The following is a 28,000-nucleotide window of genomic DNA, read 5'->3' as shown; positions in this document are numbered from 1 at the left end:
CAGAGCGGTCCACAACTCTTCAGCATTGTGCGGTTTGTCACCTAAGCATATTAGCTTCAGCACAACCTGTTGCCGCTTGGCCGAGGCAGTGCTGCAGTGCTTCCAGCTTGTGACTGATGTGGTCATTTCGGAGATGGAGGCTGAAGAGGAGGAGGAGGCTGAGGAGGATGAGGTGCAGGAGCTGTAGACCATGGGGGCAACCCTGATTGACATAGGGCCCGCAATCCTTGGCTTCAGGAGGATGTGTTCTGTCCCAAGGTCCAACTGGGTCCTGGCTTCCACTATGTTAACCCAGTGTGCCGTCAGCGAGATGTACCCTCCCTGCCCACAAGCACTTGTCCACATGTCCGGGGTTAGGTGGACTTTCCCGGTAATTGCATTGTTGAGGGCACGGCTAATGTTTTGGGACACATGCTTGTGTAATGCGGGGACGGCACACCGGGAGAAATAGTGGCAGCTGGGGACCGGGTACTGAGGGACGCCATCAGGTTGCGGAATCTTCCGTCTCCACGAGCCTAAAAGGCAACATTTTGAGCACAAGCAGTCGTGAAATGTGAGAATTTAGTAGTGTGGCCTGTGGGGCGTTGGCTGCATATTTGCGCTTGCATTCAAAGGACTGGGATATGGACAACTGTACGCTGCGCTTGGACAAGGACATGGACGTGCTTCCTGATGCTGCTACTTGAGAGTGCGCAACGACAGATGCAGGGCAGAAGGCATCTTCGCATGTATCATGGACAGGAGATTGGCTTGCATGCACAACAGCGAAAGAATCAATGGTGCCACTTGCAGACACTGTTCCTGTACCCTGTGGTTCAGCCCACAAAGTCGGGTGCTTTGCTGCCATGTGCCTGATCATGCTGGTGGTGGTCAGGCTGGTCGTTTTGCCACCCCAGCTGATGCTGGCCTGGCAGGTGGTGCAAATGGCCTTTTTGGGGTTATCGGCAGAGTCTTTAAAAAACAACCAGACTCGGGAAGACCTAACAGTTGTACTGGCAACTTCCTTCGTGTTGGTGTTACGGGGAAAGGTTGCCTGCCTTCCGTCTGCTGCCACCACACTGCTTCTTCCTGCCTGTTGCGTTGCTCTGCCTCCCTCCCCCTGTGTGCTGCTGTCCTCGCTCTGCATGTCCTCCTGCCAGGTTCGGTCAGTTACTATATCATCCACCACCTCGTCTTCCACTTCCGCACCCTGGTCCTCCTCCTGACTTTCTGGCAATTGTGTCTCATCATCGTCCACCTCTTGTGACACTTTCCCACCGTCGCCTTCGTGTGACCGTGGCTGCTCAAATATTTTGGCATCGCTACACGCGATCTCCTCTTGCCCCGCTTCAAGTGGACCAGGCGAGAGGCCCGAATCTATAAATGGAAAAGTGAACAGCTCTTCGGAGTGTCCAAGTGTGGGATCAGTTGTCTCGGGGCACTAAGTATGGTGGGAGGAAGGAGGATCAGGGTGAGGAATATGCGATCTAGACTCACGGCTACTGAAACTTGACCGTGTGGAAGACAGGGTGGTGGTGGTGGTGGCGGTGGCTAAGTGACTGGAAGCATTATCCGCTATCCAACCAACAAACTTTTGACACTGCTCTGGGTTCAATAGTGGTGTGCTGCGGTCCCCTAGGTATTGGGACAGGAAGGTCAGGCGAGAAGATGTGGGTGTTTGTTGTGGCACAATTTCAGCTTGCCCACGGCTTCATCCTCGGCCTCTGCATGCACCATCACCATCACGTCCAGTTACCCGTCCCTTGCCACGTGCCTTTCCGATTTTAAATGGAGGACAGTATCTTCCACGCTCACTACAAATGACTGAGTTTGGAGCGAACTTATATGTGATCCGTGTGATGGAGAAAACAGAGTTTTAAATACCTGGCCTGTAGGTAAGTAGTTTGAACAGCAAGCTGGTGGGAATTGCTTCACTGACACACTGAAAGAAATTTTTAATGGAGGCCAGGAATGGCAGTATTTTCTGACAACGTATATGTGATCCGTGTGACGGAAAAAACAGAGTTTTAAATACCTGGCCTGTAGGTAATGTAAGGCAGCGCTCAACATCATGCTGGGGAACACTCGATGCACCGGGTCAATTAAAGCACACCAGCCATGTTTTCCAGTATTTCACAATCCGGCAGTTCATTACTCTTCATAACTGCTTATAACCGAGTCCAACTCAATGGCTCGCCAACATTTACACATATAATGTCCAGGAGCCTTTCAAGGGGCAGACAGGCCCACTTGGCTCCAGTTACAGCCTTCAGCAAAGTCACTTATATCAACGTCCATATAACGCAGTGTTTTACCTTTGCCGGGTTTTAGCTGCTTCAGTCAAATTTGTTCTGCCACCGCTGTGGCTTTCCGGCTTCCCAGATGGGGGTCTCCAGCCCTCGTACCTTCAAAGGCTACTGGTATGTTTTCACACCTAACATCCAGCCTCTGCCTTCCAGGACTCTTGCCTTCCAAGCCTCTTGCCCTCCAAAGCTACTGGTATCGCTTACACATCTAGCGGTGTCCCACACGGGAACAGGCCTCACGCCTTTCTCTCCTGTCTCAAATCTACCAGGGTTTATATATCTTCTAGTGCACAGACAGGACCTGTGCTGATGTCACAGTCATGTCATCAGACCTTCTGTGTGCACTGGACCTGTGCGATGTCACAGTCATGTGACCAGTCACCTGGAGGAGGTACATGGTCGGCCAAAACACACCCTGGACCATTACAGTAATGCCGCAAGCCGCTGCATTACAGTAAGTAGTTTGAACAGCAAACTGGTGGAAATTGCTTCACTGACACACTGAAGAAAATTTTTAATGGAGGCCAGAAATGGCAGTATTTTCTGACAACGTATATGTGATCCGTGTGACGGAATAAACAGAGTTTTAAATACCTGGCCTGTAGGTAAGTAGTTTGAACAGCAAACTGCTGTGAATTGCTTCACTGACACACTAAAGGAAATTTTTAATGGAGGCCAGAAATGGCAGTATTTTTTGACAACGTATATATGATCCTTTTGACGGAGAAAACACAGTTTTAAATAGCTGGATTTCTAGCTCTGTAATATGGAAATGACCTGGCTGTATTCTGCAGTGCCAACAAGCAAATGGCGCAGAAAAACGGTGTTCTCTTGATTGCTTTTTAAGCAAATAATGAGGATAAAGATCCAAAAAATAGTATTCCTGGCCCCTGAGACCTGGGCCTTTGTCTAGAAATATCTAACAGCAGCAGAAGGCAGAATTGGAATGGAGCCTCTTGTGCTATATGCACTGCAGTCTGCTATATACCCTGCCTGCCTATATACACTGCGTGCCTGATATCTCTGCAGATGGATTAGCTAGTCCTCAAAAGGACTGTTTGTTAAGATGCATATGTGTAATGTATGTTTTTTCTCCCTACACTACCTAATACACAAGCAAATCTCTCCCTGATGCAGCAGCACCTCTCCTTACTCTGCCTGATTCCGGAGTGACTGTGACGAGCTCAGCGGCGCCAGGTCTGATATAGACCTGATGATGCTGTGCGGCCAGCCAGTCATTGTAATGCCACAACCACCATGACTGCGGCATTACAATGAGTGGCAGGCAATCCCTGCAATGTTGATTGGCGCTTTAAAGAGCGCCAAACATGCAAGGAGGGGACCCAAGCTCCCACCGAGCAACCCCGGAAATACTCAGCGAGCGCCAAGCATCTCGAGCAGTGAGATGCTCGGTGCAGTAGCGAGCATGCTCGCTCATCACTATTGCTTACGTTAGTGCAACTTTTACATCGATGGGGATCTAATATGCACAGGTCTATTTAGTTAATACTGATGGTTTTCCCTAGGATTCTGGTCCTGGTTCTGCTTGGATCATTCCAAGCCATTCACATTCTTACGCTGTATCTATTGTTGGACTTACCTCTGCTTTGGACTTTTATTAAGTTTTTAGGAGAAATTTCCCTTCAGATTCCTGGCAGAGGTCAGCAGATTTAGCCTCTAATCATTATCCTACAGTTTTGATTAGTAACCTTGTCTCAGGTATAAACAAGCAGTCCAAAGCATGATTTTGCTTCATAGTAGGCTTGATGCTCTTCTTGTGATATATTTGCAATAATCATGTTTGTGAATAAATCCTTGCCTAACCCCTTCACTCCCGAGCCTGTTTTCACCTTCATGACAAGGCCAAATTTTACAATTCTAACCAGTGTCACTTTACGAGGTAATAACTCTGGAACACTTCAATGGATCCCACTGATTCTGAGAATGTTTTTTTCATAACATATTGTACTTCATGATAGTGGTAAAATTTACTTGATATGACTAGCGTTTATTTGTGAAAAAATTGGAAATTTGGAGAAAATGTTGAAAATTTTGCAATTTTCAAACTTTAAATTGTTATTCTCTTAAATCAGAGAGATATGTCACACAAAATAGTTAATAAATAAAATTTCCCACATGTCTACTTTACATTAGCACAATTTTGGAACCAAATTTTTTTTTCTGTTAGGAAGTGATAAGGGTTAAAAGTTGACCAGCGAATTCTTATTTTTCCAACCAAATTTACAAAATAATTATTTAGGGACCACATCACATTTGAAGTGACTTTGAGGGGCCTTTATGACAGAAATTACCCAAAAGTGACACCATTCTAAAAACTGCACCCCTCAAGGGGCTCAAAACCACATTTAAGAACTATATTAACTCTTCAGGTGCTTCACAGCAATTTTTGTAATGTGGAAGAAAACAATGAACATTTAACTTTTTTTCACAAAAATTTTACTTTAGACCCAATTTTTTTTATTTTCACAAGGGTAACAGGAAAACATTAACCCCAAGCTTTTTTGTGCAACTTCTCCTGAAAACGCCGATACCCCATGTGTGCGGGAAAACAACTGTTTGGGCACACAGCAGGGCTCAGAAGGGAAGGAGCGCCATTTTGACTTTTTGAGTGTAAAATTTGCTTGAATAATTAACGTACGCCATGTCGCGTTTGGAGAGTCCTCGATGTGCCTAAATAGTAGAAACTCCCCACAAGTGACCCCATTTTGGAAACTAGACTCATCAGGGAACTTATCTAGATGTGTGGTGAGCACCTTGAACCCCCAAGTGCTTCATAGAAGTTGATAACGTAGAGCCATGAAAATAAAAAAATTCCCATTTTTCCCACAAAAATGTTTTTTAGAACCAAACTTTTTATTTACAAAGGGGAAACAGGAGGAAATGGACCCCAAAATTTGTTGTGCAATTTCTCCTGAGTACGCAGAAGTGAGGGAAAACTACTGTTTGGATGTATGGCAGGGCTCAGAAAGGAAGGAGTGACATTTTGGAAGGCAGACTTTGGTGGAATGGTCTGCGCGTGTCATATAGCGTTTGGAGAGCTCCTGATGTGCCTAAACAGTGAAAAATCCCCACAAGTGACCCCATTTTGGAATCTAGACCCTTCAAGGAATTTACTTAGATGTGTGGTGAGCACCTTGAACCCACAGGTGCTTTACAGAATTTTACAACGTGGATCTGTAAAAATGAAAAAATATATATTTTTCCCACAAAAATGTCTTTAGCCCGAATTTTTTAATTTTCACAAGGATAGCAGGAGAAAATGGACCCCAAGATTTGTTGTGTAATTTTTCCTATGTACACCAATACCCTATATGTGGTCGAAACTACTTTTGATGCACAGTGCAAAGCTCAGAAGGGAAAAAGCACCATATTGGAGTTCAGATTTTTCTAGACTGGTTTAAGGGTGCCATGTCACAATGGCACAATGGCAGAGTCCCTGAGGTGCCAGAACAGCAGACCTCCCATAAGAGACCCCATTTTACAAACTACACCTCTCACTGAGTTCATCTAAGGGTGCAGTGAAGTGATCATATTGACACCACAGGTATGTTACAGAATCTTATACCATTAGGCAGTGAAGAAAAAAAAGAATTACATTTTTACCACGAAAAGTTTGTTTTAGCCCCAGATTTTACATTTTTACACTGGAAAATGGGTAAAAGTGGCACCAAAATGTGTCCCACAATTTCTGCTGAACGTAGAAACACTCCATATGTGGCTGTACACTACTGCTTAGCCACTCAGCAAGACTCGGAAGGGATGGAGCGCTATTTGCCTCCTGGATCGCAGATTTTTCTATAATAGTATGCAGACTCCATATACAGAGCTCGTAAATGCTAGAAGCTAGGATAGCAGAATCCCCCCTCAAGTGACCACATTTTGGCAATTACACCCCTTTGGGAATTTATCTACAGGTGTAGCGACGATTTTAACTTCATGGGTGTTTTCCAGAATCAAGTAGCAGCGGATGTTGCTGAGTAAAAATTGCCGTTGTAGTGACCAGCATGCTGCTGTAGTGCCCAGTACATTGTAGTGACCAGTACATTGTGCCCAGCTCATGTTTCTGGAGACAGGCACCTGTAAATTATGAGGGCTGTCATCCCTACAGAAATGCCAAACATGTGGACGCTAACTGCGGTTTAGGTACACTGTGGAGCTCAGAAGGGAGGGGCAGCATTTGGATTTTGGAGTGCAGAATTTGCTGAATTTTTTTTGTGGGTCGAGGAGCTATAGAACTTTTCCAGAGCCTTTGTACTACCAGTAACGTGGGAGCCCCTTATATTTCCTATAACAGATGACGAACCTGCTTTTTATGTGGATTGATTTGAAGCTTTTGTTAGGAACATTTTACATAACACTTTGGATCACATTTATCTGGCGCTATACGCTGAGCACTTATATCGGGGTTTCCTTCTAAATCTCCAATTGACGAGATTCAGATGAAACCCCCGAGTGATATATTCACTATAATGACGCAGCAGAGTTACTCTGGACTCCATCTAGCCTCTGTTCAGCAGTGTCCTTCTTTTGAGAAGTGTACAAAACTATGGCAGATGGCACTTTTATGCATGCCTAATAAAAAGACGGACACTGCTGGATCACAGGTCCTACAGCGTCCACAGTGCCTCCATTTGCCTCATTATAAGGAATCTTCCGCCGGGGATTCCGTTTGAATCACGTATTTCAGAGAATTGCACGGACACCCCGGTGCAAGCTCTCAGCGCAAAGCGCAGGATAAATGTGAGCCAAGCCTTATTGCGATCTTTACGAGGCAGAATGAACAAATCAACAGCAGGTGAAGAATTGTTTTAATTTATTTTTTAAGCCGTTCCTCATGCGGTATAAGTGATTAGGAGACTTTATTCTTCGGGTCGGTGCGATTACAGTGATACAGAATTATATCGGGTTTTTATGTTTGGCAGCTGTCACACACTAAAAAACTCTTTTTATTGCAAAAACTAGTTTTTCCATAGCCATATGCATAGCCATGACAGAGTCAGATTGTTTTTTGCGGGATGAGTTGACATTTATATTTGTACCATTTTCGGGCACGTGACATTTTTTGATCACTTCCTATTCTGATTTTTGGGTGGCAGAATGAATAAAAACCAGCAATTCAGGAATTGTGTTTTGGGTTCTTTTTTTTTATGCTGCTCCGCGTGTGGTAAAATTGATAAGGCAGCTTTATTCTTCGGGTCAGTGCGATTACATAGATACCATATTTATATTTTTTTATATATTTTGGCGCTTTTACACAATAAAAACTATTTTATGTCTATTTCACACATCAGTGTGTCCGGTATGTGTGGTGACAGTTTCCACACGTACTGGAGACACTTTACACGCTGCACGGTCCGCAAAATGTCTCACAGTGAACACACACGGATGATATCAGTGTGTCATCAGTGTGACACGTACTGGCGCCTGGGAATCAGGGTACAGTTAGCGCTGTTCCCAAGCGCCGGGTGCTGTGATCAGCACCAGCAGAGGACCATGATGAGAGTAGTATTCTGCTCCCACAGTGTCCATGTGTAAAAATAAGAATAAAATAATAAAATCCTTAAACTCATCTGTCCGGAGATGTCCCCAGCTGTAATCCTCTGACTGCTGATGCCGAGGAGCCGGGGAGAATGAGCCGCTTCAGCGATGGGGCTCCGGAGCTGCGCTGAGCTCACTGAGTGACAGGACACCGCTCCTGAGCTCAGCACAGTGCAGGAGCTCGCTCGCTGCAGCGAGTCATTTTCCCCCGCTTTTCGGTGTCAGCGCTCAGAGGATTACAGCGGGGGACATCTTCGGACAGGTGAGTATTTTATTTTTTTATTCTTATTTTTTACACATGGACACTGCAGGAGCAGACTACTACACCCAACATTGTCCCTTGCTCGTAACGATCACCGCACAAGCAAGGGACAATGATGAGGGCAGCGTTTTGCACCTGGCGCTTGGGAACAGCACTAACTGTACTGCTGATTCCCACATGCCGGTACATGTGCTCCTGATGCGGAACATGTGTGCCACACGTGTCCCACACAGGTGCACACGGACATGGATATCTCCAGTACGGGTTTTTTCGGTACGGGAAATATCCGGACATGTGAAACCATCCTTATAGAAAAAAATAATTATTTTTGCATCGCTTTATTCTGAGAGCTATAGCTTTTTTATTTTGCCACTGATGTACAGTGCATTGTGAAAGTATTTGGCCCCCTTGAACTTTTCTACTTTTCGCCACATTTCTGGCTTCAAACATAAAGATATAAAATTCTAATTTTTATGGGATGAATCAACAACAAGTGGGACACAATCGTGAACTGGAACGAAATCTTATTGGATATTTTAAACTTTTTTAACAAATTAAAAACTGAAAAGTGGGGCATGCAATATTATTCGGCCCCCTTGAGTTAATACTTTGTAGCGCCACCGTTTGCTGCAATTACAGCTGCAAGTCGCTTGGGGTATGTCTCTATCAATTTTGAACATCGAGAGACTGAAATTCTTGTCCATTCTTCCTTGCAAAACAGCTCGAGCTCATTGAGGTTGGATGGAGGGCGTTTGTGAACAGCAGTTTTCAGCTCTTTCCACAGATTCTCGATTGGATTCATGTCTGGACTTTGACTTGGCCATTCTAACACCTGGATACATTTATTTTTGAACCATTCCATTGTAGATTTTGCTTTATGTTTGGGATCATTGTCTTGTTGGAAGATAAATCTCCGTCCCAGTCTCAGGTCTTTTGCAGACTCCAACAGGTTTTCTTCCAGAATGGTCCTGTATTTGGCTCCGTCCATCTTCCCATCAATTTTAACCATCTTCCCTGTCCCTGTTGAAGAAAAGCAGGCCCAAACCATGATGCTGCCACCACCATGTTTGACAGTGGGGATGGTGTTTTGAGGGTGATGAGCTGTGTTGCTTTTATGCCAAACATATAATTTTGCATTGTACCAAAAAAGTTCGACTTTGGTTTCATCTGACCAGAGCACCTTATTTCACATGTTTGGTGTGTCTCTCAGGTGGCTTGTGGCAAACTTCAAACAAGACTTTTTATGGATATCTTTGAGAAATGGCTTTCTTTTTGCCACTCTTCCATAAAGGCCAGATTTGTGTAGTGTATGACTGATTGTTGTCCTATGGACAGACTCTCCCACTTCAGCTGTAGATCTCTGCAGTTCATCCAGAGTGATCATGGGCCTTTTGGCTGCATCTCTGATCAGTCTTCTCCTTGTTCGAGATGAAAGTTTAGAGGGACAGCCGGGTCTTGGTAGGTTTGCAGTGGTCTGATACTCCTTCCATTTCAATATGATCGCTTGCACAGTGCTCCTTGAGATGTTTAAAACTTGGGAAATCTTTTTGTATCCGGCTTTAAACTTCGCCACAACAGTATCTCAGACATGCCTGGTGTGTTCCTTGGTCTTCATGATGCTCTCTGCACTTGAAACAGAACCCTGAGACTATCACAGAGCAGGTGCATTTATACGGAGACTTGATTACACACAGGTGGATTCTATTTATCATTACCAGTCATTTAGGACAATATTGGATCATTCATAGATCCTCACTGAACTTCTGGAGTGAGTTTGCTGCACTGAAAGTAAAGGGGCCGAATAATATTGCACGCCCCACTTTTCAGTTTTTAATTTGTTAAAAAAGTTTAAAATATCCAATAAATTTCGTTCCACTTCATGATTGCGTCCCACTTGTTGATTCTGTCCAAAAAAAATTTAATTTTATATCTTTATGTTTGAAGCCAGAAAATGGTAAAATCTAGAAAAGTTCAAGGGGGCCAAATACTTTCACAATGCACTGTAGCTGTATGGTGGCTTGATTTTTGGGGGACAAGATGACGTTTTCAGCGGTACCATTTTTATTTACATTCGTCTTTTTGATCGCATTTTTATTCCACTTTTGTTTGGCGGTTTCATGATAAAGCATAGTTTTTTGCCTCATTTTTTATTCATTTTTTTTACGGTGTTCACTGAAGAAGTTAACTAGTGGGACAGTTTTAAAGGTCAGGTCATTCCGGACACGGCAATACCAAATGTATACTTTTTTGTTTGTTTTTCATAAAAATATTTATTTATGGGTACAATATATATATATTTTATTATTGTTTTGTGATTTATTTATTTTTTAATATTTTTACAAATTTTTTTTTCACTCTTTTTACTTTTTCACTTTGTTCCACTATAGGACTTTCACTTTTTGCAGGCTGATCGCTTGTGTAGCATATGAATGCAGGGGCATTCCTATGCTATGCAAACTGTCAGCGTTACACTGACAGGCAAACTTGTTAGATCATGCACTGCGCATGATCTAGCAACTTTGCTAGCTCTGGTGACCCGGATGTCGTCATGACGACATCGGGTCACCATGGCAACAATCGGGCTCTGCGATGACGTTGCGGGGTCTCCGATCCAAGGGCAGAGGGGCTTTCTTCCCTCTGCCAGCCCCTTTGCCTGCATGCTAAATGCTGCGATTGCAGCATTTAGTGGGTTAAAGTGCTGGGAGCGGTGCTGGCACCGCTCCTGGCACCGAGTGCCGGGTGTCAGCTGTCAGAAAGAATCTGCTGACACCCGGCGGCGATCGCCCGTGCACAGCCCCCTATGCGCGGGCAATCGCCATGACGTATATATACTACAAATGTCGGGAAGGGGTTAATAAATTATATAAAATAGATTATAGGGCATTTTTCTCACAAGTTTTAAGTTGGTTGATGCTTTTCTTTTATTTATATGAATTCATACAAGATTAGATGGGTTTGTGAATACTTTTGAAACAAAACCAAAGTTAGCAAGCCCTTTAAGATTTCTCTTGCTCCTGTCAAGAGCTTTAGATGAGTCATGGAAATGCCCTGATAGTTCCAGAAGTTTTTTGTGATATTTGTCTTTATTTGTGATAAACAGATATTTTTGATCTTTGTCTTTGTAACGCTAATGCCGGGATCCCCGCATGGTTCCCTTTCCATGCAGGGACGCCTACATACTCACCGCCAGGGCTGCGTGGTCACCTCCCCATCACTCAGCATGTCTTTCTGTTTCCTGCTGTCTGTGCACACCACAGACTTCCTGGCAGCGCGTCTAGTGCGCATGCTCCCCTGCATTTGAAGGGGCAGGGCGCATAGTTTGAAAATGCCCCCAGCCAGTAGCTGGGAGGCATCTTGTATAAAAGGTAGCCTCCCCAATAGAGAGGTGCCTGAGCAATCCCTAAAGTTTCCCTGCATTGTGTGTGTGCAACTGTATGTTACCAGGTCCATTGTCCTATCTAGTTAAGTTAGTTCGTTATCCTGATCCTGTATTCCCGTATAGTGTGAACATTATCCTGAAGCTGCTCTGGCGGACCCTGAACCCAAAGCCGCTCCGGTGGTATCCGAACACTGAACTCACACCTTCAGCCTTATCTGTGACTCTGAATTCAGTTCGTGCCCGCATACCTGACCCTCTGAGGTCAGCAGCTGCAGTCTCGGGGACTGCCTAGGAGTGATACCTGGTGGCTACCTGCAGCTCAAACCTAACTCAGCCATCAGGACTCCAGTGAAAACCAGGTAGCCACTTAGCTATGCCCCTCCTAGGTAAGCCTGGACCCGTGGCACAGTGGGTCTACAAAGCACCTGTGGGTGGGACAGTCTGTACTACATTATTTCTGTATCTTTAGGAATTGAAAGCAATCTATCAGATTTCGTAAGTAACCCTATGTGAAAACAACACATATCTATTTTACAGTCAAACGTTTAGACACACCTTTTTATGCAATGTTTTTCCTTGTTCTTATTGGGATGTAGACTCAGGCTTAAGATAGCACAATGATGAAGGAACACATATGAAAACAAGGAGTAAAGAAACACGTCTAAAACTAACCAGAATATGTGTTAACCATTAGATTCCTCAAAGTACCCCTTTTAACTCTGATGAAAGCATTACATACCCTTGGTATTCTCTCATGTAGCTTCATCAGGTAGTCACCTAGAATGGCTTTCAATGCCCTATAATAACTTCATTTGTGGAATAACCATCCTCCAGAAAGTGTTTGCGACCATCTGGTGTTTTGTAAAGGTAGTGTTGGTACACTGTTCCATATAGTACTGAGCCCTATTCCAAAACTGTTGTAAGCCAGGATATGGCAAGAACCAATCGACCATTAGAAACAACAGTCCATCATTACTTCATAGAATGGTAGAGTTGGAGGGGACCTCCTGGGTCATCTGGTCCAACCCCCAGCTCAATGCAGGATTCACTAAATCATCTCAGACAGATATCTGTCCAGCCTCTGTTTGAAGACGTCCATTGAAGGGGAACTCACCACCTCTCGTGGCAGCCTGTTCCACTCATTGATCACCCTAACTGTCAAAAAGTTTTTTCTAATATCTAATCTGTGTCTCCTCCCATTCAGTTTCATCACATTGCTTCTAGTCTTTCCTTGTGCAAATGAGAATAAAGATGATCCTTCTACAATGTGACAGCACTTGGGATATTTGTAGACAGCTATTAAGTCTCCTCTCAGTCTTCTTTTTTGCAAGCTAAACATTCCCAAATCCTGTAACCGTTCCTCATAGGACATGGTTTGCAGACCGGTCACAATTCTAGTCGCTCTTCTCTGAACTTGCTCCAGTTTGTCGATGTCTTTTTTAAAATGTGGTGCCCAAAACTGGACGCAGTATTCCAGATGAGGTCTGACCAAAGAGGAGTAAAGTTCGATAATGACTTCACTTGATCTAGACTGTATGCTTCTGTTAATACATCGCAGAATTGTATTTGCCTTTTTTGCTGCTGCATCACACTGTTGACTCATGTTCAGTCTATGATCTATTAGTATACCTAAGTCTTTTTCACATGTACTGTTGCTTAGCTCTGTTCCTCCCATTTTGTATATGCTTTTTTCATTTTTATTGCCCAGATGTAGTACTTTGCATTTTTCCCTGTTAAAAACCTATCTGTTAGTTGCTGCCCACTGCTCCAGTTTATTTATGTCTTTTTGAATCCTCTCTCTCTCTTCTCTAGTATTAGCTATCCCTCCTAGCTTTGTGTCATCAGCAAATTTAATCAGTTTACCCTCAATTCCTTCATCTAAATCATTGATAAAGATGTTGAACAATACAGGTCCCAGGACAGAGCCCTGTGGTACTCCACTTGAGACATTCATCTAACTGGATGTGAAGCCACTTATGACCACTCTTTGAGTCCGATCACTAAGCCAGTTATGAATACACCTAACAGTTGCCTTGTCCATTCCATACTTGGTCATTTTTTCAATAAGGATGGTGTGAGATACTTTGTCAAATGCTTTGCTGAAGTTAAGATACTGTATACTATATCTACAGCATTTCCCTGATCCACCCAGTCAGTGATTCTGTCATAGAAGGAAATTAAGTTAGTCTGACATGACTTGTTAGTTACAAAACCATGCTGACTCTGGTTAATCACTTCATTCTTATCCAGGTACTTACATACATGTTGTTTAATAATTTGTTCAAAGATCTTTCCTGGTATAGAAGTCAGACTCACCGGCCTATAGTTCCCTGGGTCCACCTTCTTCCCCTTTTTGAAGATAGGAACAACATTTGCTCTTCTCCAGTCTTTGCTCTTCTCCAGCCTTTGCTCTTCTCCAGTACTTTAAGACATGAAGGTCCTTCAATCTGGAAAATTGTTAAAACCTTGAAAGTATCCTCAACTGCTGTAATGAAAACCTATCACTATGAGGAATCTGGCTCTCATGACGACCGCTCCAGGAAAGGAATACCAAGAATTACCTCTGCTGCAGAGGATAAGTAATAGGAAAGACGATGATCCAGCTCCACAGACTCCAATAGTAAAAACAAATGTCTTTTATTTAGAATTTTTTTTTAAAATATCCAAATGGTAATAATGTAACTCCAGCTGGTAGAAAAACAATACTGAAAGGGAAACACAGGGGCACCAAGAAGGGGTGCGCTAGCAGACGCGTTTCAAGCGAAGACCGCTCTTAAGCTTGGTATGAATAAGTGTCAGACATAAAGGGAGAATCCCTTCTCATGCTGGCACTAATCAAGAAAATGTTCTGCAGGTGTGTAACAGCCAAAGATAGCAAAAAGAATTGTAAAAGCAGTAAATTAAAAAAACAACGGGAATATTAAAAACAAGAATGAGACACCTAGTCAATAATGTAACATAAACTCTTTTCTATAATTTAAGCCTGAGGGAATTCAAGTATCCAGTACAAAAATCCAAAACGTCTCCCTATTTCTGAGAGTATCTTGTCTGTCTCCGCCACGGATGTGGTGGGGAACATGTTCTATAGCATAAGCTAATAGGTCTTTAGTGCATTTATTATGACAATTAATAAAATGTCTGGAAGCACCAGACATACTACGATTAGATTGATGGGAAATATCATATAAACGTTCCCTCAGGCATATTTTAAATTTCCTAGTACACTCCCTGACAGAAGTTATGTTGCTTATCCATGTTATGTAAATAAAAGCTTATAACATGACGTTAAATTCATCCATTGGTTTTATAAATTACTCTTTTGAAAGCTGAAACCCTCCCAAATTTGGTTTAGGTAAAGAAAATAAATTGGCATCAATGCTGAAATATTGATCATTTAATGAATGCAGAATGGTCAGATTTTAGCAAGACAAAAGTTTTGTCACCTGGTCATATAATGCACCCAATCCTAGTTTAAATCCTCACCAGTGCTCAGTAAATGTTTGGTTAATTGGTAGGTGGGTATACAAAGAAACCCAGCACCCCACACCTTCACTTGAACTGCAACTTGAGCTCTGACAACATGCCAAAATTCCACACTGCCACCAAAGCCTTGATTATCAAGAGGCAGAAGACCAGATCCACTGCAGAGGTGGCTGGCACCTTTAATGTGTCTCAGCGTCAAGTACAAAGAATTAAAAAAAGATTGGAAGAGACTGGAGATGTGTTTGACAAGCCCAGGTCTGGCAGACCCCGCAAGACAACTGCTCAGGAGGAACGTTTGTTGGTTAGAAAATCCAAAGCAAGCCCCTCTTCCACTGCAGCAGAGCTCCAACAGGCCTGGTCACCTCAAGTCCCTGTGTCAACTAGAACAGTTTGTAGGTTTCTGTCTCGAAATGGCCTCCATGGTCGAATCAGTGCCCAGAAGCCAGCACTAAACAAAAGGCAAATAAAAAACTGTGTGGCATTTGCAAAGTCCCACAGCCTGCTAAACAGATGGACTCTGGAAAAGTGGCAGAAGGTGGATTTCTCTGATGAATCTTCAGTAGAATTACACCAAGGCCGCCGCAAATACTGCAGGAGACCTACTGGAGCCCGTATGGATCCAAAATACACCCAGAAAACTGTTAAATTTGGTGGTGGAAAGATCATGGTCTGGGGTTACATTCAGTATGGGGGCTGTGCGAAGCATTTGCAAGGTGGAAGGCAATATCAATAGCCTAAAATATCAAGAAGTATTAGCTACCTCTTACATTCCAAATCATAAAAGGAGTCAAATTCTGCAGCAGGATGGTGCTCCATCTCATCCATCCATCTCTACAACAAAGTTCCTCCAGGCCAAAAACATCAGGGTGCTCAAGGACTGGCCAGCCCAGTCATCAGACATGAACATCATTGAGCATGTTTGAGGTAGGATGAAAGAGGAAGCTTGGAAGACAAAACCAAAGAATCTAGATGAACTCGGGGAGGCATGTAAGACTGCATTCTTTGCTATTCCTGATGACTTCATTAATAAATTGTATGAATCATTGTTTTACAGCATGGATGCAGTCCTTCAAGCTCATGGAAGTCACACAAAATATTAAATATGACTCTAATAGCACCACAACTTCATTCACCATTGTTATGCAACATATATTTGTATTTTAAGATAATTATTTGTTTGAATATCACATTACTTTCTGTGGGCGACAAAACTTTTGTCTTGCCAAAATCGGACCATTCTGTGTTCATTAAATGATCAATATTTCAGCATTGATGCCAATTTATTTTCTTAACCTAAACCACATTTGGGAGTGTAGTTGATCTGATATATTTTAGATTACAAATAGTGCACTCAATCATATAAATAACATAATCAGTGTTACAATTTAGAAACCCTTTTATTGGATATACTTTAGAATTATTTTTGTCCATAAATGTTAATTTTTTTGATGAAACCAGACATGATTTGCATTTGGTAAAACTGCACTTATGGTAGCCACTAGTTGATAGTAAGTTACCAGTCGTTTTGATGGACTTTGCTCTGTATAAACTTGGAGAGATTTTGTTGCCTATTGTTGGTGCTCTACGTGGAACTACCCTAATTCCGTTCTTTAATCCCTTTAAAGCCCAAGACGTATTAATACGCGTCTGCACCCTGGGCTTTAAAAGGCTGACCTGTATTAATACATCATTGCGATCGCACGCGCACACAGGCTGTGGGCGGGCGATCGCCGCCGGGTCTCAGCTGATAGCACCGGGTGTCAGCTGTGACAATGTGCAGGGAGCAGTCCCGCACCGCTCCCGGCACATTAACCCCCGCAATGCTGCTGATCAAAGTCGATCGCAGCATTGCGGTGGCAAGGGGAGGTGACTGCAATACTCACCGCCTCCAGCGCTGTCTGCCGCGGCTTCCCGGATGTTGCCATGATTACCCGATGTCGTCATGACAACATCCGGATCACCAGACAGCAGGAAGATGTTTTGGTCATGCGCAGTGCATGACCAAAATATCTTCTCCCTGTGCAGCGCTGACAGCCTGTATAGCACAGGAATGGTATGAACATAGAACCAACGCAGCGGGTGAATCTATCTCTCATGATCCCATTCATGGGAAAAGAGGGATTACCATATCATCTTACAATATAAACCTATAGAAAAAATGGTGAACCCCAAGAATATGACTAATACACTCAACAAGTAAGTTAAAAGGTATATATTTTATTTGGATCACAATAAAAATCGAAAAGTAGAAACTTTAAAAAGAAGCCCACTACGTGAAATGCGCGTCGGGGCGCGATCACAGTCGGATACACGTACTATGGGTAAGCCTGACTCATTTTCTGCTAGGCATTGAGTTTATTGATGCCCATATTACTATCCTTATATGCATCATACATTTTTCTGGCATTAAAGTGCCGTCCATGGTACTGTTATTTCCTTAGAAGTCTAGGGCACTTAGGCATAGTTAAGTCGTGAACACTGTTTTTCTGGCACTTCTTAGCCTCACGACTTGAATGGACTGCCCATATCTTTTGTGCCCCCCTGTGATCCTTTCACGTATTTCCCACCCTATACCCACTGATCTTTTTAAAGTTTGTACTTTTCGATTTTTATTGTGATCCAAATAAAATATATACCTTTTAACTTACTTGTTGAGTATAGTAGTCATATTCTTGGGGTTCACCATTTTTTCTATAGGTTTATATAGCACAGGAATGGTGCTGAATTCCTGTGCTATACAGGTGATCAGAATAAAAAAAGTGAAAGTCTCATAGTGGGACAAAATATATAAATAAAAAAAGTGTCAGAATGTGAAAAAAAAAAAAAAGTACAAATATTTAAAAAAAAAAAAATAATAATAATCCACCAAAAATAAAAATATAATGTACCCATCAATAAATATTATTATGAAAAAAAACAAAAACAATAAAAGTATACATATTTGGTAGTGTCGCGTCCAGAACGACCTGACCTATAATACTGTCCCACTATTTAACCCCTTTAGTGAACACGGTAAAAAAAATAAATAGAAAACGAAACAAAAAACAATGCTTTATCATCATACCGCCAAACAAAAAATGGAATAACACGCGATCAAAAAGACGAATATAAATAAAAATGGTACTGCTGAAAACGTCATCTTGTCCCGCAAAAAACAAGCCACCATATAGCTCCATCAGATGAAAATTAAAAAAGTTATAGCTCTCAGAATAAAGCGATGAAAAAAAATATTTTTTTCTATAAAATAGCTTTTATTATGCAAAAACATAGAAAAACTATATAAATGTGGTACCGCTGTAAACGTACTGACCCGAAGAATAAAGCTGCCATATAAATTTTACCACATGCGGAACAGCATACAAAAATTACAAAAAATAAATAAATCTTGAATTGTTGTTTTTTGTTTATTCTGACTCCCAAAAATCGGAATAGAAAGCGATCAAAAAATGTCACGTGCCTGAAAATGGCACCAATAAACGTCAACTCATCCCGCAAAAGACAAGCCATCACATGACTCTGTCAGCCAAAATATGGAGAAATTATAGCTCTCAAAATATGGCGATGCAAAAACTAGATTTTACAAAAAAATGCGTCTTTTAGTGTGTGTCAGCTGTCAATCATAAAAACCCGATATGAATCTGGTATCGCTGTAATAGCACTGACCTGAAGAATAAAGTCGTCTAATCACTTATACCGTACGAGGAACGGCGTAAAAAATAAACTCTCGGGTTAGGTTTAAGGTTGTGCTAGGGTTAGGGTTGGGCTAGGGTTAGGGTTGGGGTTGGGCTAGGGTTAGGGTTGGGGTTGGGCTAGGGTTAGAGTTAGGGTTGGGCTAGGGTTAGGGTTGGGCTAGGGTTAGGGTTGGGGTTAGGCTAGGGTTAGGGTTGGGGTTGGGCTAGGGTTAGAGTTAGGGTTGGGCTAGGGTTAAGGTTGGGCTAGGGTTAGGGTTGGGGTTAGGCTAGGGTTAGGGTTGGGCTAAGATTGGGCTAGGGTTAGGGTTGGGATTTTTTAAAAAAGTAAAAAAAAAAGATGACGATATGGCGACTAGTGTTGAGCGCAAGTGCGTTTTACTATATTAGATATTGCAGAAAAGTGAGTATTGTAGGTGAGAACTAACGTTGGAATATTAGAGCTAGAGTTATTGTGGTGGTTCCTTTTAGTAATGAGATTGCTTCTAGATTTACTATCTACTATTTTTCTTGCTCTATCTAAGGTCCATTTTGGATAATTTTTGCATGATAGTCCAGAATTAATGGAAGTACATTCTTTTGAAAAGGAAATGGAATCACTACAATTCCTCCTAGCTCTAGTAATTTCTCCTACTGGAATGGCTTTTAGGACATGGGGTGGGTGAAAACTGTGTGCATGCAAAATTGTATTCCCTGATGTGGGTTTCCTGAACGTTTTAGAAGTGATCAGTTCATTATTTTAGCCGTTTAGTTCTAAGTCCAAAAAAGTAGTAGAATTACGGTTGATGGTGTATGTAAATCGTAAATTAAATTCATTATTGTTCAAATACGATATAAATTCGATAGAGCAAGAAAAATAGTAGATAGTAAATCTAGAAGCAATCTCATTACTAAAAGGAACCACCACAACAACACCGTCTCTAATATTCCAACATTAGTTCTTACCTACAATACTCACTTTTCTGCAATATCTAATATAGTAAAACGCAACATAGATATTTTGAGAGAGGATTCAATCATATATGCAATATTAAAGAACGGAATTAGGGTAGTTCCACGTAGAGCACCAACAATAGGCAACAAAATCTCTCCAAGTTTATACAGAGCAAAGTCCATCAAAATGACTGGTAACTGGCTATCAACTAGTGGCTACCATAAGTGCGGTTTTACCAACTGCAAATCATGTCTGGTTTCATCAAAAAAATTAACATTTATGGACAAAAATAATTCTAAAGTATATGCAATAAAAGTGTTTCTGAATTGTAACTCTGATTATGTTATTTATATGATTGAGTGCACTATTTGTAATCTAAAATATATCGGATCAACTACTAGGATATTTAAAGTACGCATGAGGGAACATTTATATGATATTTCCCATCAATCTAATCGTAGTATGTCTGGTGCTTCCAGACATTTTATTAATTGTCATAATAAATGTACTAAAGGCTTATTAGCTTATGCTATAGAACATGTTCCCCACCACATCCGTGGCGGAGACAGACAAAATACTCTCAGAAATAGGGAGGCGTTTCGGATTTTTGTACTGGATACTAGAATTCCCTCAGGCTTAAATTATAGAAAAGAGTTTATGTTACATTATTGACTTGGTGTCTCATTCTTGTTTTTAATATTCCCGTTGTTTTTTTAATTTACTGCTTTTACAATTCTTTTTGCTATCTTGGGTTGTTACACACCTGCAGCACCTTTTCTTGATTAGTGCCAGCATAAGAAGGGATTCTCCCCTTATGACTGACACTTATTCATACCAAGCTTAAGGGCGGTCTTCGCTCGAAGCGCGTCTGGGAGCGCACCCCTTCTTGGTGCCCCTATGTTTCCCTTTCAGTATTGTTTTTTTACCAGCAGGAGTTACATTATTGCCATTTGGATATTTAAAAAAAAAATTCTAAATAAAAGACATTTATTTTTACTATTGGAGTCTGTGGAGCTGGATCATCGTCTTTCCTATTACCAGTCTACTGAGCGCAAGCAGCAGCGCTGATCACGGATCCCGGAGACACCCAGCTGGTTCATGGAGGTGAGCTGGTTTTTTTTTTTTCTCTTTCCATATTTGCAGAGGATAAGTACATTCGAGTTACCAGCCTTAGAAACTGTAAATTGACAGGTAACATCCCTCATGAGTTCAGAAGTAATGCACACACATCAAGTGGAAGACCACTCAATATCAATGCGAAGAAAACACTACTGAGGACTGCAAACAAGAAGAAGAGACTTGTTTGCGTCAAGCAACATAAGGACTGGACAGTAGATCAATAGAAAGCTGTACTGTGGACTGATGAGTCCAAATTTGAGATTTTTGGTACCAACTGCCATGTCTTTGTGACATGCTGAAATGTGTGGTGCCCACTGTGAAGCATTGGGGGGGATGTTTGATGGTGATCTCCTGGTGACACTTGGTAATTTATTTCAAATTCAAGGCATGGCTACCACAGCATTCTGCAAAGATAAGCTATCCCATCTGATTAGCACTTAGTGGGAGCACTATTTTTGTTGTAAAAGGGGTACTTTTAGGAATGTAAAGTTTAGTACATATTCTCATGTGTTTCACATGTTCCTTTACTTCTTGTTTTCATATATTTCCCTTCCTGAGTTTGCTGCCTTCGGTCTAAATCTACAATGTACACATTCCAATAAGAACAAAAAAAGTTGCATGAACAGGCATTTGCTTTTAATTTTCCATGATAGAAGTTATGTGGTTTACGCCCAGTTAGTTGAAGGGACAATTTGCATCTTTATTACCAGGGGGCATAACTTTGGAATGGAAGGGCCCAGAAAAAAAAGTAAAACTGTTCAGCAATCAGTGAAACAGCAGCAATTAGAGGAGATATTCAGTTTAAATGTAAAAATCCAGTGAAATTTCCTTTTAATAGATTTTGTTTGAAGGCATCTCCATTGTTTAAGAAGTACATTTTAAGATAGTGGATCTCAGAAATCTACAAAAGAACTAAATTCATTGCTCTGACACACTGACCCTCATCCAAAAAAATGTAACATAACCAAGTTTAAGCTTAAAATACTCCAGTAATAAACAGGTTAACATTATGCTTTGTTTTAAAGACGTCAGATTCTTGCAGCAATAGATAAAGACACCTGCAAAGACCTGACACATAATTGGGAAGTGGGAGGACTTTAAATGGAACATCCTGTGGTTCCAGCACGCTGCGAGAAAGTATTTAAACAGATGTTAAGCTCCAAAATGCAATCTCTGATGATAGCTGTTTTTGAAATGTTATTATCCTTTATGGTCTATTTCATTTATGCTGAATAAATGCGATTTTTGTGTCTCTGTAATTTATTTACCTCCTGTTACCTCCATTGCTATATTTTAATTTGATTGACTTGTTTTACCAGGTGGACAACTACCACTGTTGCTGATCTGTCATCTATGACTTCTCTTTGAATTCAACATTCAAACACTGTGTAATTTACCATAGATATTACATAGATGCATGCTCTTTCTACATTATTGCTTCCCCTGCTGTGTTTTACACACCTATTCTTAGTCTTTTATTATAACTCTTATCAATATTGGTTTGCACAGTGCCTCTGACAACAACTCCCACTAATCCGTTGGGAATAATACAAAACATATAGAACATTATAGCATTAACAACAGAAACAACAATAAAGACGACAAGAAAAGGCTTTTAATCTATCATGGAGAAGCTGGCAGACATGTACCTGATTTACATGTATTTCATAATAATTATTAGAGCAGTATTTTTGTAAGTTCATTGATATTATCACTATAATTACTTACAGTACATATTGCCAACCTCTCCAATTGGAGTAATTATAACGATTATTAAAAAAGAACATTGATATACAAGGTTCGATAAGTGAAAAAGTCCTTGCAATGCAGTCTGCCAGCCAACAATTCGGAAAAACACAATCACCATATTTGATATAAGACTACACTCATACATCCTTTTCTACAGACCATAATAAAAACGATGTATCAAGAACTAATTATGGAGCATAAAAATACACTTTATTGATTAAACCATTAAAAACAACACATTAAAAAAACAGGATCAGTGGCGAAAGATAATTAGTGGCTACAGCCAATAATAAGGCACCATAGGTTGGCATGTATATGTGACACCCCAGGGGTCTGGTTGCCACAGTAATAGAGATATTATGTCTGAGAGCAAGTGGGAGGTTTCTCTGGTCAGGAGCCCTAAGCATGCAACACGGCCCACCCAGACCTGGGAGGGGAGGAATCTGCATTTATAAACTGGGTCTGGGGCGGGATTAGGTGAGACAGAGCCTGCAGAACAAGCAGAGCAGTCAGAGCCTGGAGAGGGAAAGTGACATCAGGAGCTCTGTAGGAGCAGCAGCTGAAGGCCAGGGGCTGTGAGCAGAGATATAGCTCGCCCTGGCTGAAGTTACTAAAACCGGACACAGGAGTCCGAGGCTGTGGGGACTGATATATACCCAGCAGCAGAAACCAGCCGGCAGGGGATTCCAGGTCCTCTGGCCATAGAAGCCCGGAGGCTCAGTCACAAAGAAGGGACCAGCGCCGCCATCCAGGAGCGGAGGCTAACAGAAGGCCGCAAGTCACCAGCCATACGGGTGAGCACCACACGGTATACTCAGGGACGTGGGCTACTTGTAACCGCTGACAGCAAGGTAGCCAGGAAGAGTGCAGATAAACGGGGAGGCCTACAACTCCGCCTGGCCAGGGGAACTCCTGCTTGCTCGCAGACTGACCAGGCCCCTTATACTAGCCAGTACTCCCGGGAGGGTCTGCCTTGTACCATCAGTAAAGACCCTGAACTGCACCTCACGTCTCTGTGATTCCTTGCCGCACCAGCGCCATTAGCACTGGGACCCTCACACCATCACTCCCATCATCTCTCACATTAGCTGCCCTGAGGCTACACTTCTCCCGTGGGGAGTTATCCCATACTCGGCTGCGCAAACAACATCAGTCTCAGCGGTCGGCAGCGCAGCGGCGGTCCCCACTGACCGCAATCCTCGGGTGGCGTAGTCGGACATTTGCTATACATTAAGACTGCCACTGGTTTGACCGCCCTGGGCACGGACCGGGTCACCGCCACACGGAGACTACAACCCCCAGCATTCTACAACAGGCCCGGTTCCGGGTTCCCCTGCACAACACAGGCCCAGGGGGCGCGTCAACTTTGGCGTAGTTGGCAGGATTTCGTGCCCGCAACCACCGGGTACTGCGTGCCTGAAAAAGAGACTTTTATACTTACCTGTGGTGAAGTTTCCCGCCGTCCGGAGTCGTTTCCCGCCATCCGGAGCCGATTCCCGCCATCAGACGCCATCTTGGACCGTTTCCCGCCGTCTTCTGCCTTCTTCCCGCCATCCGCAGCTGCTTCCCGCCTTCGGAAACCATCTTCGGGACGCCGCACGGGAAGAAGAGGGGCGTGGACGCCAAAAGCGCGCGAGATCCGAAGCTCCGCCCCACGCTCTGACGCTGCGCAAGGTCCTGGAAGGGAGGAAGAGCGACGCTGACGTCATCGGAGCGCGACGCCAGGTCCTCAACCCCGACGATCGACTGCGGAGCCGCGGCCTACGGAAGAAGAGCATCGCAAGGTAGGCCACGGTCCACTAGGGGGGAGGAGGATGCCGGATACCGAGGGGAGCTCCACTGCCACAGCCACCGCCAGCGCAACCGCTGCAGCAGTCATGCCATTCACCATGCCCTATATCCCGGGGGCAACCTGGCTACCCCAGTACTCAGGGGAGTCACATACTCTAAATGACTTTAGAGAAAGACTGGATAGCCTCTTCCAGGCGTACCCCCTCACAGAAGAGCAAAAAGTGAGCATCCTGGTGGCCCAATTAATCGGGGCAGCCCAAAGGGAGGTAAAGTCCTGGCCACCTGGGAGGAAGAGGACTGTCAGAGAAATACTAGCCCGGCTGAAAGACACATTTGATACCCGCACCTCAGCCGAAATAAAGCTCAGATTTTACGGGTGTAAACAGCAGGCACATGAGAGTATAAGAGACTATGCTCTAAACCTACAAGAGGCCCTGAGAGCCATTAAGCAGGCAGACCCTGACCTGACAGCGTGGGAAATGAAGATAAGCTGTTGACTGAACAGTTTATTGAGGGTCTACTGTGCAATACCCACCGAACCCAGTTGCGGGCAATGGCCTTACAGGACCCTGACCTGGACTTTGCACAGTTCAAGGACAGAGCCATCCGGGTGCTCCGAGAACCGGCACCAGGTGGCGCTGTGACCCACAGGCGCCCTGCTATCACTTACCACCAGGAGACGGCGCCCTTGTCTGCAGGGCCTGTGGGAGCTGATGCGCAGGCTTTAAACAGTGACCCGGCTACAGACCTGCACCATCAGGTCCAAGAGCTGACTAAGAGCGTTGCCGCGCTAACCAGAACTGTGCAGTCTTTACAGGTCTCTTCTCCAGGAAAGATCCAGCTGGCATCCGGACCGGAGGACGTCCCGTGGCGCCGACTGATGAGGACCCCATCGGCCAGAGGAAGACCCAGTGACAGATACAACGAGGACGGACGACCCATCTGCCGCCGCTGCAATCAACCCGGACATGTGGCAAGGTACTGTCATTTAAACGGGCACAACCTGGGGTAGAGGGCCAACCCCCAGGCATAAGACCATCAGGCCCATCAAACTGGCGTGATAAATACGTAGGGGGACGTCCAATCTTGCCTGTGGTACTGGATGGCATTCCTATGAGTGCCCTACTAGACACTGGGTCACAGGTGACCACCATCCCGTACGTGCTCTTTAAACAGTACTGGAATGACTCGGACATAACCCACTACCCAGATGACGACCTGAGTATCATCGCCAGCAATGGTCAGCCCGTGCCGCAGGTGGGATTCAAAGAGGTGACCATTAAGATCGGTAAAGTCGAACTGGCGACACAAGGACTGATTATAGTGGACATAGACCGTCATGAGAGTCACCCTAGAATAACTTTGGGAACTAATGTGATTGAAAATTGTCTTGCAGAGGTGATTCTCATTTTACAGCAGGTTGCCAAGAACGCCAGTTCCGGCCAGCAGCGTGTGCTCCAAAAAGAGATCCGGGCACTGATGAGGCGGCAACAGGTGGAACTATCTGGTGGTGAGATAGGTAGCGTGAGAATGTGTGACCCGTTCCCTATTGCCATGCCCCCAAAAAGTGAGATGATGATTTGGTGCCAGGCAGCTATTGGTCTAAGAGGTAGAGACTACCAATGGTACCAAGTAATGGTAGAACCCGTCTACTCAGACAGTAGGCCCACCATTTTGACAGCACGGGGGGTGGTCGATGTACGCCATGGGAGGGTGCCCGTTCGCATAATAAATATCGGGGAGAGAGAAGTACACCGGCCCCGGTATGCCACGCTAGCCAAATTGTTCACCATCAACCAGAACTCTGTACAGGCCGTGGAACCCTTGCCTCCATCTCAACCAGAGGAAGGTAACGGCTCTAAGAAACCAATGGAGGACTTGTGTCAGCAACTGCATTTGGGTACTGACTCCACTCCCTCACACCAGAAACAGGGAGTCTATCGGGTGGTTCGAGAGTACGAGAGAGTGTTTAGTAAACACCCGCTAGACTTCGGGCGAGTAAAGGGGGTAGAACACCACATCCCCACGGGTGACCATCCTCCCATAAAGGAGAGATACCGACCCGTACCCCCGGCACACTACCAACACGCCAAGGGGATGCTTAGAGACATGAAGGAGGCTGGGGTAATAAGGGACAGCTGTAGCCCCTGGGCAGCTCCACTAGTCTTAGTGAAAAAGAAAGACAACACCATGAGAATGTGTGTAGACTACAGGAAGGTCAACCGTATCACACACAAAGATGCGTACCCGTTACCAAGGATAGAAGAGTCCTTAGCTGCATTAAAATCTGCTAACTTCTTCTCTACTTTGGATCTCACTAGCGGGTACTGGCAGGTTCCTGTAGCAGAGGCGGACCGGGAGAAGACCGCATTCACCACCCCGATGGGTCTCAGCGAATTTAACTGTATGCCGTTCGGGCTCTGCAACGCACCAGGAACCTTCCAACGGTTGATGGAATGCTGTCTGGGACACCGGAACTTCGAGACGGTCCTGTTATACCTGGACGATGTCATCGTCTATTCCAAGACCTACGAGGACCACCTGAAACACCTGGCAGAAGTGTTCGAAGCTCTGGCAAACTGCGGCCTAAAGGTGAAACCCTCCAAGTGTCACCTCCTGAAACCAAAGGTGCAATACCTGGGACACGTGGTGAGTGCTGACGGAGTGGCTCCTGACCCTGATAAGATCACCGTGATTAAGGACTGGCCAAGACCCTCCAGCATAAAGGAAGTGCGGCAGTTCCTCGGGTTGGTAGGGTACTACCCAAGATTCATTCCCGGTTTCACCAAAATGGCAGCCCCTATGCAGGACCTCCTGATAGGTCAATCTCGGAAAGCCAAAAACCAGAAGCCACCCTTTAGGTGGGAAAAGCTGGAAGAGGAGTCCTTCTGCCAGCTGAAGATGGCCCTCACGGGGGATGAAATCCTGGCATATCCAGACTACAGCCAGCCCTTTATCCTCCACACGGACGCAAGCAACATCGGGCTAGGAGCCGTACTGTCCCAGATCCAGCAAGGAAAAGAACGGGTAATCGCTTACGCCAGCCGAAACTACGGCCCACGGAGAGGAACCCTGAGAATTATAGCTCATTCAAGCTGGAGTTCCTGGCAGTAGTGTGGGCAGTGACCGAACGTTTCAAGCATTACCTTGCCTCCTCCAAATTCACCGTGTACACGGATAACAACCCGTTGACACACCTGGACACTGCAAGGCTCGGTGCCCTGGAACAGAGATGGATGGCCCGCCTGTCCAACTTTGAATTCACCATCAAATACCGGGCAGGAAGCTCAAATGCCAACGCGGATGCCCTGTCTAGAATGCCGAACTTACCGGACGTAGGGGAAGATCCAGAAGATCTGGAAGAAGTTGAGCTCCCTGCGTTCCACCGTCATGGGATTACCCTGTATTCCCACCGTGTGAAGGACAGGCGCTCCATGACGTTCAATCCCTTGCCCCACTACAACTGGGCGGAGACGCAAGACAGTGATCCCGCAGTCCATTTGGTGAAGGAAATGCTGACCCAGGCCGATGCCCGTCTTGACCCAGATGCTCCGGAGGAGACCAAGCAACTGTGGAAGGAGAAAAGTAAGCTGTTCCTCTACAGGGAGAAGCTGTGCCGGAGAATGGTTAACTCTCGAACACATGAGTTGACCTGGCAGGTAGTGGTCCCAAAACGAGACGCGGCTATGGTTCTGGAGGCATACCACAACGGAGCAGGGCATTTCGGATGGAAGAAGCTGGAGTTCTTGT

The sequence above is a fragment of the Phyllobates terribilis genome, unplaced genomic scaffold (assembly GCF_046119375.1).
Source record: "Phyllobates terribilis strain yellow unplaced genomic scaffold, ASM4611937v1 Scaffold_11__3_contigs__length_659146591, whole genome shotgun sequence".
NCBI lineage: Eukaryota > Metazoa > Chordata > Amphibia > Anura > Dendrobatidae > Phyllobates > Phyllobates terribilis.
This window is presented reverse-complemented; position numbering follows the sequence as displayed.